Source organism: Mirounga leonina, unplaced genomic scaffold, assembly GCF_011800145.1.
Source record: "Mirounga leonina isolate KUSES-001 unplaced genomic scaffold, KU_Mleo_1.0 Mir_168, whole genome shotgun sequence".
In the NCBI taxonomy this organism is placed as follows: domain Eukaryota; kingdom Metazoa; phylum Chordata; class Mammalia; order Carnivora; family Phocidae; genus Mirounga; species Mirounga leonina.
The window spans coordinates 64,630,941-64,655,376 of NW_023270426.1; the positions used below are offsets into that span (position 1 = coordinate 64,630,941).

At 35.4% G+C, this 24,436-nt stretch overlaps 1 long non-coding RNA gene across 1 annotated transcript in view; it reads left to right on the plus strand.

Moving 5' to 3' along the window:
- Positions 1-374: 374 nt before the first annotated feature.
- LOC118017026 overlaps positions 375-24,436 on the plus strand; it is a 76,564-nt gene continuing 52,502 nt past the window's right edge. The window contains exon 1 of the long non-coding RNA XR_004681024.1: positions 375-658. This is a non-coding gene — a long non-coding RNA (uncharacterized LOC118017026). The remainder of the gene's footprint in view (positions 659-24,436) is intronic.

Sequence of the window (24,436 nt, forward strand, 5' to 3'; positions counted from 1 at the left end):
TTGCAAAAAATAGAAAATCTGATAGAAAATTTTCAGAAATGAGTTGAGTAAAAATTATTACACACCATCTGTAAATAAGCGTTAGCATTTTTCTGTATCTTGACACCCATTTTTTATATATGTGTATTGTAAGTATATGTATATGTGTGTTTGATTTACAAAAAATAATCATGTACAACTTTTTCTTTTTTTTTTTTTTAAAGATTTTTTTTATTTATTTATTTGAGAGAGAGAATGAGATAGAGAGAGCATGAGAGGGAAAGGGTCAGAGGGAGAAGCAGACTCCCTGCCGAGCAGGGAGCCTGATGCGGGACTCGATCCCGGGACTCCAGGATCATGACCTGAGCCGAAGGCAGTCGCTTAACCAACTGAGCCACCCAGGCGCCCCACAACTTTTTCTTTTATAAAACATTGTGATATATACCTATGTATGCCACTAAACAGTGTTCTATAGCGTTGTTGAGTGACTGCATAATATTCCACTCTAAATATACATCATAATTTATTTCACCAATCTTCTGTCATTGAGCATTTAGGTTGCTTTTAATCTTTTTGCCATTGTGTTGTAGAGACATTTGGCTCTTCCAAGAATTTTAAATCATTCTAGTGCCGTTATTCCCTTGGACAGTTAAGCCTATGGATCCTTTCTCAGAATAAGGTTGGTGGTTTGTTTTCTTTGTTAGTTTTTACATAAATACATAGGGTTAAGAAGAAACCAATTATATTGATTGAAAGAGTTATCAAAATATTTTTTAAATTTATGATGTAATATATGTGTTTTATATTTTGTGTGATATACTCATATATGACATATTAAATAACAAGATCTAGTGGCACATCTAATAACAATCATAATTTTAACTAGTGATGAACATAAGTGAATTTTGAGATACCTGAAACAATTAGAATTCAATATAAAAGTAGATTTTATGTTCCATTTATTTCACTGTAATTTGTTGCTTACATTAATAAAAGAAGGAAATGCTCAACTAGGGTTAGAGGTTAATGAAAATAAAGATGTGACTTTTTTTCCTGTCCAAACTCACAGACAGCTTGAATTTTATCCATGCATCTCTATAGCCACAAGACCTCAGATTAAGAACCTCTGTGAATATATCAGATTAATTTGAAGGTACTAAATATAGTAATAAGGGAAAAGTAGGTATGTTCCCCAAAGATTAGCAATATAGACTTAAAATAAAAAAATGGTACTAACCTTGGTGAAGCCAATGGAGGTTGAGAATCATAATCTGTAACACAAATAGACCAGGATGATGAGTAATGGTGGAAGAAACCTAGGAGTTGTGGGAAGCTAATTATGAGTAGGGTTTCAAAGGAATGGAAGACCAGAGAAAAACCCTGCTATTTCAGGCTTCTAATGAAAAGACATTGTGTTATTGAAAAGGGGAAATTGAACTTTTCTCTAACTTAGTAAAACCCAAATGTACCAGCCTCAACAACCAATGACTACAAAATATTATCTTATTTCCTCTAAATACCCAAGTGATCTGAGCTCGTCTCACAGAGCAGCCTGATTGCTCAAAATTAGCACCTCTCTCAAATGTTCCACCAACTTTCCCTGTGTTCCAAAGGATATGCAGGATGGAGCAGGTCTTGTATGTTCTTTCATTTGGGCAAAGCCACTGCCCGTTGCCTCTGTTTTCAGTGACCCTTGTGAAGTTGACACTCAAAGATGTTTAACCATCTTTCTGACCTGGTTTTGGGTGGCAGGAGTCCTTTCTGTACCCTTAGCTACTCAGGGCAAAGCAGAAACCAGTTCTTCTTCAAATTCTACACATCAGAGACCAGGCTGAAATTCCCACAAAATTTCATCCAACATGGGAGTGGACCAGAGCGATATTGGGAAGTACCACACAGAATAACTTGTGTCTACAATATAGCTTCTAGGACAGCCATATCTAAGGGTGGCTAAAGGCATTTCTTACTCACTAGCTCAGTCTGGGAATGTTGAAATACTCCCAAGAGGCCTCCAAGGAGAAGAGAGGTTTTCATCTCTCCAGTAAAAGTCTCATTCCCCAGAGTCCCCCACATTTCTAGTTCAGACCGTTCCTGGGATTGACATTGAGAATGCCATATGGTGAAGACCCCAGCTCTACCCACAGAAGTTGACCTACAGTTTATTAGTTTAGCACCTAAACATTCTGAATTATTTAGTCCTAAATAATATCATGACTAGGAATTCCAAAGTACAGCCTGTTTATTTTTTTAGTTTCTTGTCCAGCGTGTGAAGTTCATATCTATATATCATTTTTATAGTCTTTAAATTCAAGTCTTCTGCAAACGACTACTATGTCAAGGACAAACATCTTCATGTCTTTTACCCATTTTCTAATTGAATGGCTTGTTTTTTAACTGTTGAGTTTTTAGAGTTCTTAATATACCCTTACCAGTCCTTTGTCAAACATGTAATTTACAAATATTTTGTTCCAGTATGTAGCTTGTCTTTTTATCCTCCTTATGGTTTTTTGCAGGGCAAAAGTTTTCAGTTTGATGAAGCCCAGTTTATCAATGTTCCCTCTTATAGATTGTATTTTTGGTGTCATGTCTAAGAACTCTACTTAGATCTCAATCCCAAAGATTTTCTCCTGTTTTTTTCCTAACATTGAAAAGGTAGCATAGTTTTAGATTTTACATTTAAATCCATCATCCATTTTGGATTTATTTTTATATAAGATGGGAGGTTTAGGCCAAGGTTCTTATTTAGTTATTTTCCTATAGATGTCCAATTGCTCCAGCACCATGGGTTGAAAGGCTATCCTTTCTTTGTTAAATTGTTTTTCACCTTCGTCAAAAGTCAGCTGGCCAAATTTGTATGGGTCTCTTTCTAGGTTTTTACCCTGTTCTGTTAATCAGTGTGTCTATCACTCCACCAACACTGCACAGTTTTGTTTATTGTAGCTACACAATAAGTCTTGAAATTGGGTAGACTGATTTCTCCCCCATTATTATTCTTTTAGAAAATTAGTTTTTTTAATATTGTAGTTCCTTTGCCTTTTCACATAAATAAAGAATAATCTTGCCTGTAATTGCAAAGCTTCTGGAAATTAGTTTAAACCTATACAGTTGACCCTTGAACAACATGGGTTTGAACAGCTCCCATCTAGTTATACACATTTTTTTTGGATAAATATAGTATAGTGCTCTAAATGTATTTTGTTTTCTTTATGATTTTCTTAATAACATTTTCTTTTCTCCAACTTACTGTATTGTAATGATATAGTATATAATACATGTAGCATAGAAAATATGTGTTAATAGACTGTTTTTGTTACAGATTAGGCTTCCAGTCAACAGTAAGCTATTAGTGGTTAAGTTTTTGGAAAGTCAAAAGTTGTATGTGGATTTTTGACAGTGTGAGGAGTCAGCATCCCTAACACCTGTGTTGTTCAAGGGTCGACTGTATATGAATTTTTTTTTTAAAGATTTTATTTATTTGACAGAGAGAGACAGCAAGAGAGGGAACACAAGCAGGGGGAGTGGGAGAGGGAGAAGCAGGCTTCCTGCCGAGCAGGGAGCCCGATGCGGGGCTCGATCCCAGGACCCTGAGATCATGACCTGAGCCGAAGGCAGACGCTTAACCAGCTGAGCCACCCAGGCGCCCCTCAGCTGTATATGAATTTAAGAAGCAACACCTTTACTATCTTGTGTCTTCCAGTCCATGAACACAGTATGTCTCTCCATATATTTAGGTTTTCTTTGATTTCTTTAATTAACATTTTGTAGTTTTTGTCATACAAATGCAAATACAATATAGTACTATAGTGTTAGATTTACACATAAGTATTTCATTTTTTTGAATGATTGTAATTGGTATATTTTTAATTTTGGTGTTCATTGTCAGTACAAAGAAGTGAAATTGATTTTTTGAATATTTATTTTGTATCCTGCCGCCTTGCTGAATTCACATAGTATTTCTAGAAGTTTTCTTGTAGAGCTCTTGGAATTTTCTATGTAGACAATTATGTCATCTGTAAATAAGGATAGTCTTCTTTCTTTCTGATCAGTATGCCTTTTATTTCCTTTTCTTGCTTTATTATAACGGCTACAATTTCCAGTAGTATGTTGAATAAGAGTACATATTTCTTTGCTTTGTTCCTGATCTTTGAGGAAGGGCATGTAGTGTTTCATCATTATGTATGATGTCAGCTTTATTAAGTTGAAGAAGTTCCCCTCTATTCTTACTTTTCTGAGAGTTTTTATCATGAATGAGTGTTGAATTTTGTCAAATGCTTTTTCTCATCAAATGATATGATCATATATTTTTTCCTTTAGACTATTAATATGGTAGATTACACTGATTTTCAAATATTGAACTAAACTTGCATCCCTGGAATAAATTCTACTTGGTCATGGTATGTAATTCTTTTTATTTATTGCTGAATACTATTTGCTAGTGTTTTCTTAAGGACTTTTACATGTATTTTTATGAGTGATATTGGCCTGTAGTTTTCTTTTCTTATACTCACATTGTGTACTATCAGGGTATATTATCTTCATAAAATGAATTGAGATTGCTCTCTCCTCTTCTGTTTTCTGGAGGAGATTGTATAAAATTGTTTTTTTAATTCTCCTATAAACATTTGGAAGAATTCTCTAGTGAAACCGTCAAGGGCTGGAGATTTTCTTTGAGCTTTTAAATTATGAATTTTTAAATTATGAAATAATCATTTCCTGAATAATTGTTGGACAATGCAATTTATCTGTTTCATACTGGGTTAATTGTGGTGCTTTGTGCTTTTCAAAGAGTTGGTCCATTGCATGTAAATTATCAGACTTATGTGTGTACACTTATTTGCAGTATTCCTGTATTATGCAGAGTCTGTCATGATATCCCTTTTTAAATTTCTGGTATTGGTAATTTGTGGCTTCTCTTTTATTCCTTTGTCAGTCTTGTTAGAGATTTGTCAATTTTATTAATCTTTAAAGAGAACCAAATTTTGGTTTCATTGATTTCTGTTTTTTATTATTTCCTTCTTCTATTTATTTTGGGTTTACTTTTCCTTCTTTTCCTGGGTTCTTGAGGTGGAAGTTTAGATTACTGATATGATACTTTCCCTCATTTCTATTGTAAGCATTAGTACTATAATTTTCCCTCTCAGCATTGTTTTAGCTGTGTCCCACAAATGTTTATATGTTGTACTTTCATTATCACTCAGTTCAATGTAATTTTTTATTTCTCTTGAGGCATCTTCTTGAGCTGTGGATTATTTAGAAATGTATTGTTTTTCTTTCTGTTGTTGATTTCTAGTTTGCTTTCATTATGGTAAGAGAACACACTCTTAGGATTTGAATTCTTTATAATTTGTTGATATTTGTTTTGTGGCCTATGATATGGTCTATCTCAGTGTATGTTCTATGGCTCTTGAAAAGAATGTGAGTTCTGCTGTTGTTGGGTGGACTGTTCCATAAATGTTGATTAGACTCTGTTCGTTGTTGGTGTTATAGAATTTTCTGTATCATTGCTGATTTTCTGTCTGGTTTCTGCCGGTTGTTGAAAGAGGAATGCTAACATCTCTATAATTGTAGGTTTGTCTATTTATCCTCTCAATTTCACCAGTTTTGCTTCAGATATTTTGTAGCTCTGTAGTTTGGTGCATACACATCCAGGATTGCCTTGTCCTCCTGATGGATTGACCATTTTATCATTATGTCATGTCATTCTCTGTCTGTGGTAAATTTTTGTTCTTAAGTCTACTTTATCTGATATTAATATGGCTACTCCTGCTTTCTTTTGATTAACATTTGCATAATATGTCTTTTTCTATCCTTGTACTTTCAACCTCCCTGTGTTAAATTTGAAGTGAGTTTCTTGTAGACAGCTTATAGTTGGGTCATGTTTTTTAATCTACTTTGCCAATCTCTGTCTTTTAACTGGTACATGTAAACACTCTTTTATCTATAAAATTTACTACCTAAAAATTAAATAAAAATGCACACAAGTATACAAAATTTGAAAGATACTGAAAAGGACATGTTAAAGAGTCAGTCTCCTTCCACCCTTTCCCCCAGTCTTCCCATCCTCCTCCCAAGAGGCAACCATGTTCTCCAGTTTTCAGTTGTCTTCTGTCAGAGCCAATCTGCACACATGCAAATATATCTAGGACTATATATTTTTTCTTTAAAAAGAAAAAAACAAATAAAGTGTATATGCTGTTCTACCTCTTACATTATAGATAGACTTAATAGCATACCTTGGAGAACTTTCTATGTTGGTACATATAGAGCATACTGGCAACATTTAAATAAAAATATTTTCTTCTAGGAGCACCTGGGTGGCTCAGTCAGTTAAGCATCCAACTCTTGATTTTGGGTGAGGTCATGATCTCGGGGTCGTGAGATTAAGCCCAGTGTCAGGCTCCATGCTGGGCCTGGAGCCTGCTTGGGATTCTCTCTCTCTGCCCCTCCCCCCACCTTCTGCTCATTCTCCTCTCATTCTCTCTCTGTCTCTCTAAAAAAAAAAAAGAAAAGTTTTTTTCTTTTAGTTTCAAAAGTCTTAAAAACCAATATCAGGAAGTGGCTCTTTTCTACAAGATTACATGGAAAAATCCTCATGAGTTGAAAACATTTAACAATCAGAATGGAGAATATAATTTATAATGAAATATATAAATTACTATATATATTGAGCTTAAGTAACATATACTTTAGAATAAATGTGATGGAAATCTATTCTTTATAAGTCATATATTTCCAAGGAGTTGTGAAGTTATTTGGCAGCAACTGTCTATATGGCTAGGAATAATGGGATAAAACTAAGAAAAGGAGAGACAATATTTTAAGTCAAAATATAGCTACTGGAAACTTTGTAAAATATTTTATGCCATTATTTTCTTATATGCCCAAATGGGGGAAAACCTATCCCATGAAATAAAATGAATTCTGGATCTTAGAATTTTCCTTTGTCTTTTATGCGTTGCAAAATAAACAGACTTCTGAAGAGAGAATGACTAATCTATTCAACAAATATATATTAGGTACATACTGTGTTCCAGGCACAGTTCTAGTCAGTAAACAAAACAGAAAAAGTCTCTGCAGTCTTGGAGCTCGCATTCTGGGAAAAGCAGTGGGGAAGAAAGAAAACAGAGAAATAAAAAACAAGAAAAAAGGCAGGTAGTGATAGACATTTAGAAGAGAATAAAACTGGGTTATATGTTGCAGGGACACAGGGAGATTGTTTCATATTTGGTGTTAGAAGATTCTGTTAAACTGAGAAGCCCAGGAAACCATGTCCATAATCCAAGAAAAAGTCTTTTGCTTGCATTGCTCTAGTTTGCTCTGTCCTCCTCTGACCTCCTTCTGGCTAAATCCTTAAAGCCACAGCACAGGCCTACATTCCTGGTAAGGCCTTCTGGGATATTCCTGCCAGGAGGAAGAAAGTGCACCTGATTTAACAGACACTGTAAGTACTGGGCTGAAGAATGATCTGATTGGCCCAGTGCAAGAAGGGTTGGAGAGCAGAAGAAGCCACAAGTAGAAAGGCCAGGAGAGGAAATTAAGCTAAATATATACTATCTCAAGAATATTCCCAGAAATTACTGTTAAAATTAAACCTCTGCTTATAATGGAATACTGTATAGCAGGGGTTCTCAAACTTCATGGTCTGATGACCCTTAATGCCCTTAAAAATTATTGAGGGCTTTAAAGAGCTTTTGATTAGGTAGATTATAGCTATTCAAGTTTACCACATTATGATTTAAAACTGAGAAATTTAAAGAATATTTATTATAAATTCATCTAAAAATAACAACACTAAACACATTGCATGGTAACATAAATAACTATTTTTTAAAAGAATGACTTTATTTTGCCCAAAATATTAATGAGAACAGAGGTGTTGTTTTACAGTTTGCAATCTAATATTTTAAAATCACATATAGTTAAGTCTTTAAATGTTGGGAAGCTGTCAAATTCATGGTAGTGAACATACTTTACAAAATTCTAATTTTTGTTTGGAAGTTGAAGTTTTGTCATTGACATCAATTACTGCCCATTGTTTTCCCTGAAATTAAGGGCTCCTTTCATTTATTTTTGAGAAAATGTCTGCCAAATCCCCAGATTTCAGTAACCATAGTTTTCCTGTCAGTCTTTTAAGTGAATTTGTGTGCCATGACAAAAGTGACTAGTTTAGCTTGTAATTCACATTGCTTTTCCTCATGAGTTTTTTTCATCCATTATACTCTAGGATGCAGTAGAAGTATTTCATGTATACTTTACGTCACACAGAATATTAAAAAGACATGTACTCAAGGGTTGAAATCTAATGCAATTAACAATTTGTTTACTAAGGACATTATCAAATAAAATTGGCATTTTTTTGTTTGATGTGTTTGTTGACTGGTAGTGCATGGTGTTGAACAATGTTAGAATGATGACTGGTACAGTTTGGCGCCATTGCCTTGATTTATGCTAAGGTACCAGCAATTTTACATACTTTTGCTTTTGTATCATCAGTACAAATATCAATACAGCAAAATAGACAAATTATATCTTACTATATTTATGGAAATTGCTTACTTCTGGACCATACTTTGAACTACACTTATGAACCACACTTTGAGAATTACTGTTGGACAAAAATGACAATGAATGATCTATAGCTACCCACAACAATGGTTGAATCTCAGAAATATAATGTCAAGTAAAAGAAGCCAGCTCCAAAAATAATACAAGATTTATAGCCTCTCATTTATAAAATACAAAAACAGGCAAAGCTTACCTGTGGTATTAGAAATAGGAAGATGGTTGTCCTTAGGAGGGGTGAGTGAAAGGAGTCAAGAAATAAGCCTCTGGAGTACTGTAAATGTTCTGTTCTTGAGCTAGGCATTGGTCACATGGATATGTTCAGATAGTGGTATGCTTATAATATGCATACTTTCTAATGTATCTTATAACAAAAATTTCCAAAAGTTAAACGAGAGTTATTTTCTTATGTTTTATTTCTTACCCTAGTTACTTAAAGGTTCTGAGTCTGAGTAACAAAAACCAAGAATGCGTGACTTCTTGCTTTTTTAAAACACTAGAATTTTCGATTCTTTAAAAGATTTTGCCTGGGTTTCGAATGTGAGTCTATCATTTGGGGACGCTATTTGACTTACACTAAGTCACAAATTGTGACTTACACAATATATACTAGGGTTTTTTTTTTACATTTGGCATTCCATATTCACTTTTTTTGCACAGTAAACTGTACTTGATTACTTAGCCCCGAAATATTTCCCATTTTTCCCTATTAAATTTTTTTTAAGGCAATATATATGGTTAGATGAAGTTGTCCATGGGGTTTCTGACTTCGATGCAGTCTTGTACTTTCAATGGATTGTTGATCTGGAAAAAAGATCTTACGGAAGCAGAAGCCACATTTCATGCCTGTGGTCCAGCAGAAGGGGCTGGCTGAAATGGAAATAATGTAATACACTTATTCGTCCTATGGCATAATGAACTATGCAACTAAAAATACTCTGTTGGAGAGGTAGAATTAGTACCTAAAAACGTTTAAGGTATTTGGCCTTGCTAAAATATTCTCTTCCCAGAATGTTCTCCCATCTTCCCTACACATTTAAGTCTTCTCCCTCTTCGAAGCTTGGCGCAGGCCCTGCCTCATCCATAAAGCCTTTTCCACCCTCTGCAACTACTGGTCACATCCCTTCTTCTGAACTTAGCACTCCTTATATATTGTCTGTTTTCCAGTTTATTTGGTCATTGATTCAATCTATATTTGTATATTTATCTAACTCCTCTGTTGTACTAGATTTAGGATCTAAAGACAAATGGCTTAAACCAGCTGATGAGAAAGACCAGTTAAAAGCTCATTTCAATACAGTCTGCTAAGTGTGACACTAGAGATAATCATAGGAGGCTGGGCAAAACACAGGCAAGGCACCAGTTGGGGCAGTACCAGGTGGGATTTAGAGTGACTCTATGGCAGGCCTTGCTCTTGAAATCTTAGTTTGTTCCAGTGAAAGATAGAGATAATAGGTGTTCCAATCTTAGGGCCATTGTAAATGAAGCTGTAAATGAAGAAATGACTGTAGAGCACATAGTTTATGGCTGGCACAGGATAAGTGCTCAGTAAAAATGAGATATTATCACACTTATTATATTTTAAGTGTATATAATGTCATGGGCCATGTGGCAAATTTGTTTGAGCTATATCACAACAGCAAATATGTAATCTCAATTTAAATACAAATTTTAGATTGCATTTCTTGAACTCATAAAGGGGAAGGCTTAGCATATAATCCCATTCCTTAAGAAAATCTCTTTTATTCTTTTTCCCCCTATCTACTTGCATTGCACACTCAAGAGCTGGGTCTATACCTTTCTTTTTGAGAGTCTATTCAAAACTGTTTGGTGCTTCTCATCCATGCTGTCCCTGTCTCATGGCCCAAAAGTAGCCTTTGGATGGGTAGGGAATGATTTGGGACTGAGTGGGGGAGATAAATGGGGGCTTGCCTAGGTTAGTCATTGTACATAGTAGGCTCTCTAAATGTTTTTGCTTGATCGAGGCAAGTTTCTTCTAGCTACATGTGCCAATGTCTATTATCCTAATGGGATGGGAGGAGGGAAAGGGGGATAATTCTTATAAATGGTGGCTATCAACCAGGGTTGTAAGTCCTCCTGTCACCTTTAGTTATTCTTCATCACTAATCCAGTTCCCTCTTAATGATTGTTTCTGGACAACATGAATAGATGACCAATCTCAGAGAATCTTCTCATCTCACTATGACCATGTCCCCTAATGCCTTTCCTAAGGAAACTCACTGGAGAGATGTATGTTTAGTTGATCCTGAGAGAATGGAGATAGGCATCACAATATATACTCTGCCAGGTCATTAATAACCCACTTTTAAGAATTGTTTACCTGCAGCCCCTTTTCAAGAAGTATGTAGTTAGGAAACAGAGAGGGTTGGGGAGGTTTTGGGGAGGCAGCGAGAGGCGGGGAGGTAGGTAGATTAGATTATATAAAATTAATATATATGTAAGTAATATATATAATATATATAATTAATAATCCCTTAATTATATTAAGGGATTTCTTTCTAAGAGGGGCATGGAAGGGTAAGTTAAGAAGAGGGAAAAGAGAGTGAAAATATTTATTGTGTATCTACTGCATGTCAGGGACTGAACGGGCACTTTATACATGTTCTCTTATTTAATCTTCAGAACAAACATTTGAGGTAAGTACTATACCTATTTTATAGATCAGGAAACTAAGGACAGTAGAGATACTGAATAATTTATCCAAGGTCATATAGGTAGTAAGTGACATTGCCTAGGCCACACCAAAGTTGTTGGCATGACTGACAAAAATTGATATCAATAAAATCTTTATCTCTCACTGAATCCACTGAAGACCCTGCTCTGTATCTTGGTAGAAGGCTGTTAGAATCTGTTACAAAGGTTCTAAAGTCACTTTAGTCTCTGGCTGACTCTGTTTGTTGCCTAATGAATAATTTTCTCTCCTCTTCATTTTGTGCTTTTAGAGCCTGTCTCTCCTGCAAAGGCTGAAAATTGCTAAATACTGGTCCTCCTTTTTTCCTTTGTTGCTATGGCATGGGCCTGTGACTCATTCCTGGCCAATGAGATCTGAAGAGAAGTTTGCTCAAAGACTTCTGGGAAGGGCTTGCCTCCTTATTACACAGATATATAAAAGAAATCTCTGTCCTTACTATCCTTACTGCTTTGGACTTTCCTTTGCGAAGATGTGATATTTGGAGCTGTGGCAGTCATCTTGTGACCATAGAATTTCTTCATGCTTTTTATTTTCACATGGTGAAAGCCACCCTCAGACATAGTAGGACTTTCCTATAATTAATTGCTTTTATTGATCTGTGAACACGATATGTAAATGTTAAAATGATCATGGTAAAAAATAAAAATTTTGATGCAAACATTTTTGAGGAGGAAGGGGGACCTCTGAGATTGTCTTGATTATCAATCCTCCATGTTACGAAAAAAAGAAACCCAGAACAGTTAGAGGTCTTTCCCAAAGTTATAGAGTTGGTTAGTTAGAGTCTGGACTAAAACCTAAGTCTTTTGATTATCCAATGTTCATTTAATAAGATATTTCTTAATGAGTAAGACATAACTTAGATAAAACTAAGCCATTGAAAATATTTGTGATTAGTAAGTGACCATCTGAAATGATTCAACTTGTTTGGTTCATTTTGTTTCTAAATAGTTCTGAGCTTAGTTGGTTATTAAGTGAGAACATCTGACATTCTTTTTTTCTGAGATTCTTCCTTGAATTTAATAAATTATTTCAAATAAAAGTACTACAATTTCAGTTACTCTGCAGCAGAGAAACCCAACATGCTTTGTCTGATGCCCTTGTTCAGTATCATTTATTAGAGAAAGAAGAGGTATGTCACTTCTTAGTACCATTGTTTATAATCACATGCTTCACTAAAGGAAATTACAATTAGTTTCATTCATAGCATATATTTTCAGTGCTAAATTAGGTGGTATTGGCTCATTATGGATGACATGAAGGGCACCATGTCCTCTCCAGCCTGTTGTGATTTGATTTGTATTCCCAAGAAAATATGTCAAAATCCTAACCTCCAGTACCTGCGAACCTAACCTTATTTGGAAATAGCGTCATTGCAGATGTAATCAAGTTAAGATGAGATCATTCTTGATTAGGGTGGACCCTAAATGCAATGACTGAAGTTCTTATAAGGAAACATAGATTGAACACAAGGACAGAGACACAGAAGATAAAAGAGGAATTCCAAGACAGAGGCAGAGATTGCAGTAATGCATCCCTACATGCCAAAGTACACCAGAAGCTAGGAAAAGGCAAGGAAGGCTTTTTCCATAGTCTTCAGAGGGGGCGTGGGTCTGTAGACACTTTGATTCTGGACTTTGGAATTGTAGCCTCCAGAACTATGAGAGAATAAATTTTTGTTGTTTTAAGCCATCAAATTTGTGGTGATCTGTTATGGCAGCAACAGGATACTAATTCACCTTCTCAGATGACACATGATGACAAGATAGTTGCCAGAGCTTTCTTCAAGGTTCAAGTAGATTGAAGAAGAGAGGATTTATTATTGTGGCTTCCATACACATAGCCAAATTCACTCTTTTTTTTTTTTTTTTTGAGACAGAGAGAATGAGAAAGACAGAGAGCACACGAGAGGGCGGAGGGTCAGAGGGAGAAGCAGGCTCCCCGCCGAGCAGGGAGCCCGATATGAGACTCGATCCCGGGACTCCAGGATCATGACCTGAGCCAAAGGCAGTCGCTTAACCAACTGAGCCACCCAGGCGCCCGCCAAATTCACTCTTAAGTGGCCAAGTTGTCTCACAGGCCCACACCTGAGTCAGTTGATAGGTATTGGGAACTAGGTATTCTAATTGGGAACTAGGTATTCTAATTCTGAGTCGTGCATTCTGACCCCTGTATTCAAGGGTGAAGGCCTACCGGTGCACATGGACTGAGAGTTGGTACAACTTAGTTCCCCAAAGGAATTTCGCCAGCTCTGGCCTCAAACCAGCAAGTATGCACCATAAGATCTTCAACAGAGATCCTTCATGTTATGATGCCACCCTCTTTTCAGTCCTTAGTACTTGGTTTACAGATCATTTAATCAAAATACAACACTATAGTTCTTTTTTTTTTTAATATGGTATCTTTTCTAAGAAGAGAAATTCCTGCAGGTTAGTGGCATGTTTTCAGTTGGTGGCCCCAATTGTACACAATATTTTCTTGTTGGAATTGTTGAATTTAATATTAAATTAATAAAGAGTAAATTATAGTGTTATAGTGAAAATTATCTCACTGTAATAGCAAAATTAGCCAAGAATACATCTAGAATACATTCAGGTCCATTTGGTGCAACATAACCTCAGCTCTATAAATATTTTGTCTGTAACCTATTCAACTCACAGTACACATTTTTTTTTCTTCTACTTCTTCCATCCAATTATCTTTTCATTTACCTACCATACCTCAAATTATTCTTGATTTCTGAACAATAGCAGCTAAGCGGTCATATATCTTTGTAGTCCCTATTACTGTTTCTGACCTCTAATGTTTGTGTTATAGATGCCTCAGGAAACAAATTTATCTTTCAAGACTTCTGAGGCAGTTGTATCAATGCTATCTAGCATTTAAATGACAACAAACTTGTCCTCATTGTTAAGGGATGGCTGCTAGAAACCCCTTTCTTCTCTCTAGATATGTGAACTTGACATTTATCTGAATTGTTGGCTGATAAACAGGGAATGCATTTCTATAAGGGATGCCTCAAATGTAAAAAATAAACCAACACTAGATGAATCACATAGACTTAAAAAAGAATAAAAACTCAAGACTAACTCAGAGGAGAAATGGAAGATCAAGTTCCAGATCTATTTGAATTATATTCTCTCATCCACTGTAAAACAAAATGTGAAATGTGGCTTTTCTTTCACACAGTCAATTAATCAATATCATTAACAGTTTAATTTTTTAAATAGTTAATTAAAAGAAAATAAGAAAAACTCTCTTTTAACACATTAGTTGACCTTTAGCTATTTTGTGCTCTTAAATTTTAATCCAGTTGTCTGTTAACCTGCTTATCCAGAAATAATGCTTTTGAAATATGTAGGAGAAAGAAAACCAAATTTAAAAAGTATCACATATCAGAGTAATAATGAGGGATAATTTGGTATAATTTCCTGATATTTGAGATTATTTAATTGTTGAAATATTTTTATATAATTAATTTGTACATATGAATGCATAACAAATAATTAGATAAGCACAGTTATGAAAGTGTGAGGTGCCCACTAAATTTAGTAACCATAAGTGCTTTATTTTTCTCTAACTGAGCCAGTCAGCTTTTTTTCTTCTTCCAAGTTTTTATTTAAATTCTAGTTAGTTAACATACAGTGTAATATTAGTTTCAGGTGTAGAATTTAGTGATTCAACACTTATATGCAGCATTTGGTGCTCATCACAAGTGCACTCCTTAATCCCTATCACCTATTTAACCCTATTTAACCACCTCCCCTCTGGTAACCATCAGTTTGTTCTCTCTAGTTGAGTCTTTTTCTTGGTTTTCCCCTCCTATGTTCATATGTTTTGTTTCTTAAATTCCACATATGAGTGAAATCATGTGGTATTTGTCTTTCTCTGAGTGACTTACTTTGCTTAGCATAATACTCTCTAGCTCCGTCCATGTTTTTGCGAATGGCATATTTCATTCTTTTTTTGGCTGAATAATATTCCATTACATATATTTACCTCACCTTTATTTATTCATCAGTCAGCGGATATTTGGGCTCTTTCCATAATTTGGCTATTGATAATGCGGCTATAAATGTCAGGGGGTGCGTATCCCTTCAAATTAGTATTTTTGTACCCTTTGGGTAAATACCTATTAGCACAATTCCTGGATCATAGGGTAGTTCAATTTTAACTTTTTGAGGAACCTCCATACCGTTTTCCAAAGTGGCTGCACCAGTTTGTGTTCTCACCAACAGTGCAAAAGGGTTCCCCTTTCTCCACATCCTCATGTGTTGTTAATTTCAGTTATTTTCACTGGTGTGAGGTGATATCTCATTGTGGTTTTGATTTGTATTTCCCTGATGATGAGTGATGTTGAGCATCTTTTCATGTATCTGTTGGCCATCTGTATGTCTTCTTTGGAAAAAAATGTCTATTCATGTCTTCTGCACATTTTTTAACTGGATTATTTGTTTTTTGGGTGTTGAGTTTGATTAAGTTCTTTATATATTTTGAACACTAATCCTTTATCAGATATGTCGTTTGTAAATATCTTCTCCCATTTCACAGGTTGCCTTTTAGTTTTGTTAATTGTTTCCTTCTCTGTGCAGAAGCTTTTTATTTTGATGTGATCCCAATAGTTTATTTTTGCTTTTATTTCCCTTGCCTCAGGAAACATATCTAGTAAGAAGTTGCTATGGCCAATGTCAAAGAGGTTACTGCCTGTGTTCTCCTCTAGTATTTTAATGGTTTCCTGTCTCACATTTAGGTCTTCCATCCATTTTGAATTTATTTTTGTGTATGGTGTAAAAAAGTGGTCCAGTTTCATTCTTTTGCATGTTGCTGTCCAGTTTTCCCAACACCATTTGTTGAAGAGATTGTCTTTTTTTCCATTGGATATTCTTTCCTGCTGTGTTGAAGATTAATTGACCATATAGTTATGGGTTCATTTTTGGGTTTTCTATTCTGTTCCATTGATCTGTGTGTCTATTTTTGTGCCAGTACCATACTGTCTTGATCACAACAGCTTTGTAATATGACTTGAAATCTGGAATTGCAATACCTCCAGCTTTGCTTTTCTTTTTTAAGATTGCTTTGGCTATTCATGGTCTTTTGTGGTTCCATACAAATTTTGGGATTGTTTCTTCTAGCTCTGTGAAAAATGGTTGTGGTATTTTGATAGGGATTGAATTAAATGTATAGACTGCTTTGGGTAGAATGGATATTTTAATAATATTTGTTCTTCCAACACATGAGCATGGAACATCTTTCATTTGTTTATGTAATCTTTAATTTTTTTCATCAGTGTTTTATAGTCTTTGGAGTACAGGTCTTTCACCTCTTTGGTTAGGTTTATTCCTAGGTATCTATTGTTTTTGGTGCAGTTGTAAATGGGATTGATTCCTTGATTTCTCCTTCTACTGCTTCATTATTGGTATACAGAATGCAACAGATTTCTGTATGTTGATTTTGTATCCTGCAACTTTATTGAACTCATGTATCAGTTCTGGCAATTTTTTGGTGGAGTCTTTTGGGTTTTCTATATAGAGTAACATGTCATCTGCAAATAGTGAAAGTTTAACTTCTTCCTTGCTGATTTGGATCCCTTTTATTTTTTATTGTCTGATTACTGTGGCTAGGACTTCCAATACTATGTTAAATAACAGTGGTGAGAGTGAACATCACTGTCTTGTTCTTGACCATAGAGGAAAAGCCCTCAGTTTTTCCCCATTGAGGATGATATTAACTGTGGGTCTTTTGTATATGGCCTTTATGATGTTGAGGTATGTTCCCTCTAACCCTACATTGTTGAGGGTTTCTATCATGAATGGATGTTGTATTTTGTGAAATGATTTTTCTGCATCCATCGAAATGATCATGTGGTTCTTATAATTCTCTTATTGATGTGATGTATCCTGTGATGTATCACATTGATTGATTTGTGATTATTAAACCACCCTTGTAATCTAGGAATAAATCCCAGTTGATTATGGCAAATGATTCTTTAATGTACTGTTGGATTCTATTTGCTAGTATTATATTGAGGATTTTTGCATCCATGTTCATCAGGGATATTGGCCTATAGTTCTCTTTTTTAGTGGCATCTTTATCTGGTTTTGGTATCAGGGTAATGCTGGCCTCATAGAATGAACTTGAAAGTTTTCCTTCCATTTTTTGGAATAGCTTGAGAAGAAGAGGTATTAACTCTTCTTTAAATGTTTGGTAGAATTTGCCTGTGAGGCCATCTGGCACTGGACTTTTGTTTATTGGGAGATTTTTTTATTACTGATTCAATTTCATTTCTGGTTATTGGCCTGTTCAAGTTTTCTATTTCTTCCTGTTTCAGTTTTGTTAGTTTATATGTTTCTAGGAATTTATTCATTTCTTCCAGGTTGTCCAATTTGTTGGCATATAGTTTTTCATAATATTCTCTTATAATTGTATTTCTGTGGTGTTGGCTGTTATTTCTCCTCTCTCGTTTGTGTTAAAATCATATTATATACATGGGGTAAAATTAAAACGACTCTATTTATGACCATGAATATATGAGGCAGTTGTATTGCCTTTCTGCTATTTCCCAACAATGGTGTTTAATAAATATTTATTGATTTAGCTTTCCTTCCTTTTTTTTTCTTCTTCCTTCCTTCCTTCCTTCCTTACTTGTTCTCTGTCTATATTGTTTGATTAAAAAAAAAAGATTTATGGAAGCTCCTAATAATATATATACACTAGTACTTATTGTGTGTAAAGCAGTGTGTAATATGGGGGATATAGGGATAACAACTTGAGTAATAAAATTGTATACCACTTATACTTTACAACACATGGGGAACACACTAGATAATAAAAAGTTACATATGAGTCTAAAAATAAAAGGTGGAAAAAGTTCATTTATGTGGGTGTAGAAGAGGGGAGAGCATTGAGTTTATCTGAAAAGTAGTGAAGTAAAATTAGGTAAGTTGGCACTTTTCTAAAAAGTTTTACTGATGAGTTACGGCATACCATCTTACTAATGTATATGTGGATAGCTATATTTTCTCTTTATCTAAAGTGATTTTCTCAGGGTTCTGTTGTATTTCTGAGTATTTGTAAATCTAACAGAAACAGTAGTAAAATGAAATGAACTATTACTTAAAGATAGGCACAGGGGCACCTGTAAGGCTCAGTCAGTTAGGCCTCTGACTCTTGATTTTGGCTCAGGTCATGATCTTGGGGTCCTGGAATTGAGCCCCACGTGGGGCTCCATACTCAGCGGGGACTCTGCTTGAGGATTCTCTCTCTCCCTCTGCCCCTGCCCCTCCTCTCTCTCTCTCTCTCAAATAAATAAATACATAAATTTTTTTTTGAAAAAGATAGGCACATAATTGATAGATATTGATGAGAAATAAGTTTGCTAAGCTAAGAACTCTCTACTTGGAGAGAGCTGTTCTATAACATGAACCTATTCAGGGAGAAGAAAAAAAAATTAATTTCCCCTCCCTCCTCCTTCCTCTTCCCTTTCCCCTTTCTTTTTCTTTGAATTTCTATAGCTCTTCAGTTACTACACTACTTACTTTAGCAGTCCTTTGAGGAAGGTCAAACTCCTAATGTGGCATTAGCTATAGTTACTTCCTGACCAACCTCTATTCTTACCTGTCCTCAGGTATCCTCACCTGGCACTTCTCAGAGAGGGAGAGAATAAAAAATAGCACGAGCATGGGCATTTCTGAACCTTCAGAAATTCTTACCAAAAGGCCTCAACTGCCCATTTGCTGTACCATCTGGGAAATAGGGAAGAGTAGGAGTCATCTCTTTCCTCTATATTAACTGGAAGTCTTCTCATGGCCAATTTACCAACTTGGTTGACTGTCCAGGAGCAGGAACATCATAACCTTTGTGACAATGAGCAGTAGGGACTCTTCAAAACATAATCATCCTTCTGGCCATGACAGATGGAGGGGAAAAAATCAAATTTATTTTCGATTTTAAGAATCTATTTTATTGCAAATATTAAGTGGTGTTTTCAACTTTTCCAGCCCCTTGTTCTCTAGGTTTAACATTTCCCCACCCTTGCTTCTGCCCAACAGCCATCTTGGCAACCCCTCCCTGGAATCATTTCCTGTCATGACATTTTTAGAAACCAAAATAACAGCATTTACAATGTAACAGCTAAATATTCCCATAGAGTATCTGGGTAAAACAAGCATTTTTGCACAATAGTTTTAAACATGCCATTGGGTATGTATTCAGACAGAGCCTTTTCTGGGTATGCAGTTTCTGACTAACCAGTAGGCTGATTGCAGCATTGTTTGTTGTCACTCTATAATCACATCTGGCATTCACAGCTGGCAACATTCTGGCTTCCAAGGTTTTCTCGTGTAGTGTCTTGTTTTAATTTCAGAATGCACATTCAGTGATGGGGTGTTTTTAAGAATAAGGGGTAGCTGTGTAATTCTCTATAAAAAATGAAGCACAGGTACATGTAATATTACATGGGAGTGTGAGATACAACAAATGGAATCTCATTTAGACAAATCTAATACATTTTTAATTCTTTGAATTTTTTTAAGAAGATGAACACTTATGCTTTTTACAATAGAATTATTAGCCTTTTACATCGTTAATTTTCCATTTTAAATTTAGTGCAGCATAAACTCATAGAGGTGCTAGGAAAAATATTCAAAGTGTCTGCAGACAGTTAGTGTTCGTAAACCACGATGACAAAACCTCAAAAATAGATGCAGCCCTGTCAAAGTTAAATTGAATGACTCAGTGTCTGGACCACTCAGAAGGTTTTTTTTCCTTTCTTTTTTTTTTTTTTTTCTAGTTAGGGAATTGGAGAGACTGTTCACTTTAGAACTTTGGAATCATGGATGGGGGAAGTTTGTTTTGCCTTGTTTTAGAGATGGGAGAGAATGCTATCACAGGAAAGTTGGATAAAAACCAAAACCTCTTAAAATTATATAGAGTAGAACTCAGGTCACTTATTTTTCATGACTTTTATTTTTGAGAGTTACTCATTAGGGTAGAGCTATACCTGAGTGATTATTTTACCCAACTCTCACATTTATAGACAGAGCCATGAGGCTCCCTTGTCTTTCTCCCTCTATAGAGGCTGAATAAGCCAGATAGTCACTTTCCCAGACTCTCTTGTATGTAACGGTGGCCATGTGGTCAACTTTTAGCCAACAATATATAAGGGATAATCTGCTGGATTGTTTCAGGGAAAAATTCCATTCAGTATTTAAAAGACAAAGCCAATAAATAAAAATCTTTTTTAGCCTCCCTGGCTTCATGTTTTTGAATGGGAGTGTGATGCCTGGAGCTTGGCAGCCATCTTGAGACTGTGAGATGGTAAGACTAAGGACGGAGACACAATAGAGTAGGAAGATGGAAAGAGCTTCGATCTTTGATACCTAGAGCCAGCCACTCTACCAAACTGGTATTTCTGTATCAATATCTCTTCCTCCTGTGTGAGACAATTAATTCTTTATGTCTTAAGCCACTTCGGTCGGTTTTTCTGTTACTCAGTTCTCCACACATTCCTAATTATTACACCCTGAGAAATTAATTAATCTGCTTAAGTTCATAAAAGAATATAGTAGCATAATCTTAATTGAAATTCAGGTCTTCTAATTTCTTATTTAATCTTTCCTCACTTCTTTTACCCTGTTCCATCACCAGGTTAGTCTTCACATGAACAAATGAGTTATTGTCTTGATTAAATCTGTTTTTAAGTTGTTGCTCCAATAAATTTTATTTTTCCTTTAGATTAGTATCTGTATTTACAATCCATTTAGCTAAAGGAACTTTCACAAATTTTATAATCCATCTTTGCACAGAAGAGCATGACAAAGTATGTTCAGGATTATGGAAGGATTCGTTTTTATATTAAAAGCCTTGATTTGAGAAGAAGAGGAAACTATTTTGAGTCACATTAATACTAAGAGAATTTGCAACATGCTTGCAAAGTTGATTGTATTTCAAAACCTCAAATTCTTGTCCTGGAGATTGTTTTAAGGAAGAAGTAGATAAAATTATATCAAAATGGGAAAAATACGAGCAAATATTTAGTGAAAAAAGAAGAATACAACATATAGGTAACAATATCTCAAAATATATGAAATTCTGGACCAAAATGATTTGAAATTTTAGCTCTGTTCCTGGACCTACCAATTATTTTTGTGTAATAAAAAATGTACCTGATTGGTTTTCTCTATCTTTAAAACAACCATTTTATGTCACCATAGAATTTTAGAGTTGAAATACTCAAAAATTCAAGGTATCCATTGCCTGGCTTTAAGAGAGGAGCTATCAAACCATTCCACTTAGGTGAGAATGGCTTTTCTTCTAAATGTTCTCTCTTTCTGTCCAGAATAGAGAATGATCATGTGCTATGAATACATATCAAATCATGTGTTAAGACTACTTCTAGCTTATTACATGAAGGATGCCAGATACGAAGGCTACTTTGCTCTTTTCTCCATCAGGTCTTTAGAAGATATCTTGTTTTCTACTAGTCTGTCAAATGACCTTTTACACTTCATTATTATATTGTGATTGAGTTTGATTTCCATGAATGATGCCTTCTACAGTACCTTCATGGTACAATGACTTAGTTTCTGAAGTGTCCATTGGAAAAAGAGACATGATTTCCATGGCAGTAGCAACAGAATAAGGATAATGAAGCTTTAGGAAGCAAAGAGATTCAGATGTTAAATCATGATACCTTCCTGAGTCCAGTAACCATGGTAGTAGTATAGGATAATTGAGGATTCTAACTGTATTGAATGTGTAGTGCAATGTATAAAATAGTTCATAGTGAACATTATGCATGATTATTTTGTATTGTGTTTTGAAGGGAAGGAATAATGTTTTAACATAATGTGGCCTGTTTTTCACTCAGATGATCCATTCACTGAATTAAGAGACATTTCTCCTTTGCACAGTGTAGGAAATGTGAAGGGGGAAAACTGGATTCAAAATGATTTCTCTGATAGTTACTTTGACAGCTCATCAGTAAATTCTTCTTTTATCCTTACCTATGTTCCTTCTATTATGAAAAAAAAAAGTATTTTTATGATCCTTCTTCCCACCTGGATATGGAGGATAGTTGATCAATGATCTTTGGTATTTGGCCATTGGGCCTGAGAGGTAGCCAGCATCAATAGAGTGCCAGGGACAGTGACAAAGCAGATAGTTTCTTTTGCTCAGACATAGCTCTCTATCATCTGAAGAAAAATAAACCTCCCATTCTCACAGTGACAAAGAATGATCAAATGTGCATGGGTCCAAGCCTGTACTTCTTGTACAGCCTGGAATGACTCCATTTTCTCTAGCCAATGTCCTTCAGTATGAGAGCAGGAGTTAGGGTTCTTGATTTTTTGCCTATTGTTGGCAACTGTAAGAACTGCCTTGGAGTGTCCCCCACAGTTGCCCTGGGCAGAGAGACAAAGTCCTCCTATGACTTCTCACCAATCCAAGTTTGCTACCTACTCCTGAAGTCCTTTTAGGCCTGCCATGACTTTGCAGTTCTCTCTTTATTATTACTGTCTTCTTTTTATCAATATGTCTATAGAGTTAATACCCAGGAACTATCCTATAATCCTACTAATTATTATCTCTAAAGTTAAGTAACTGAAATATTTTCTCTTGATAGCTCTCTAATCATACCACTTTAGATTTCAATTCCCATTCAGTCACATCTATAAAAATCATCATGGCAATAAAACTTAGAAGAAAATGCAGAAGTAAATCTCCATGATCCTGGGTTAGGCGATGATTTCTTAGATACAACAGGAAAAGCACAAGTAATAAAAGACTGTTAACTTCAACTTCATCAAAATTAAAAACTTTTGTGCTTCAAAGGACACCATCAGGAAGGTACAAAGATGTCTGTAGATTGGGAAAAAATATTTGCAAATCATATATTTGAAAATAAATCCAGGGTGCCTGGGTGGCTCTGTCGTTAAGTGTCTGCCTTTGGCTCAGGTCATGATCCCAGGGTCCTGGGATCAAGCCCTGCATCAGGCTCCCTGCTCAGCGGGAAGCCTGCTTCTCCCTCTCACACTCCCCCTGCTTGTGTTTCCTCTCTCGCTGTCTCTCTCTCTGTCAAATAAATAAATAAAATCTTTAAAAAAAAAAAAGAAAGAAAATAATTCCAGACTATATAAAGAACTGTTACAACTCCATAACAAAATGGCAATCCAATTTTAAAATGGGCAAAGGATAAAAATAGACATTTCTTTAAAAAAGATACAAATTACCAACAAGCATATGAAATAATGCCCAACATCATTAGCCATTAGGGAAATTCAAAGCAAAACCACAATGAGATACTACTTCACATTTACTAGAATAGCTATAATAAAAAAGGCAGTAACAAGTGCTATTAAAGATGTGGAGAGGGCGCCTGGGTGGCTCAGTTGGTTAAGCAACTCCCTTCGGCTCAGGTCATGATCCTGAAGTCCCGGGATCGAGTCCCGCATCAGGCTCCCTGCTCGGCAGGGAGTCTGCTTCTCCCTCTGACCCTCCCCCATCTCATGCTCTCTCTCTCTCATTCTCCCTCTCAAATAAATAAATAAAATCTTTAAAAAAAAAAAAAAAGATGTGGAGAAATTGGAACCCTCATTGATTGCTGGTAGGAATGTAAAATAGTATAGCCAGTTTGGCAGCTCCTCAAAATATTAAAACATAAGGTTACCAGATGACCCAGCAATTCTACTCCTAGGTATATACCCAAGAGAATTGAAAATGTATGTCTAAAGAAAAACTTGCACATGAATGTTTATAGTAGTATTATTCATAATAGCCAAAAATAAACTGCCTAAATGTTCATCAAGTGATGGATGGATTGACACAATATTACATAGCTATACAATGGAATATTATTTGGCCATAAAAAAGAATGAACTACTGATATGTGCTACAACTTGCATGAACTTCAAAGATGTTATGCTGAGTGAAAGAAGTCAGTCACAAGAGACCACATGTTGTAAGTTTACACCCATATAAAAAACACAGAATAAGTAAATCTTTTAGAGACAGAAAGTAGATTAATGGTTGATTAGGGTTTGTGGGAATGGGGGGCTATGGGATGAGAAGTGACTGCTAATGGATGTGGGACTTCTTTTTGGGGTGATAAAAATGCTTTTAAATTAGATTATGGTCTTGGTTGCACAATTCTGTAAATATTCTAAATACCATTGAATTGTATACTTGAAC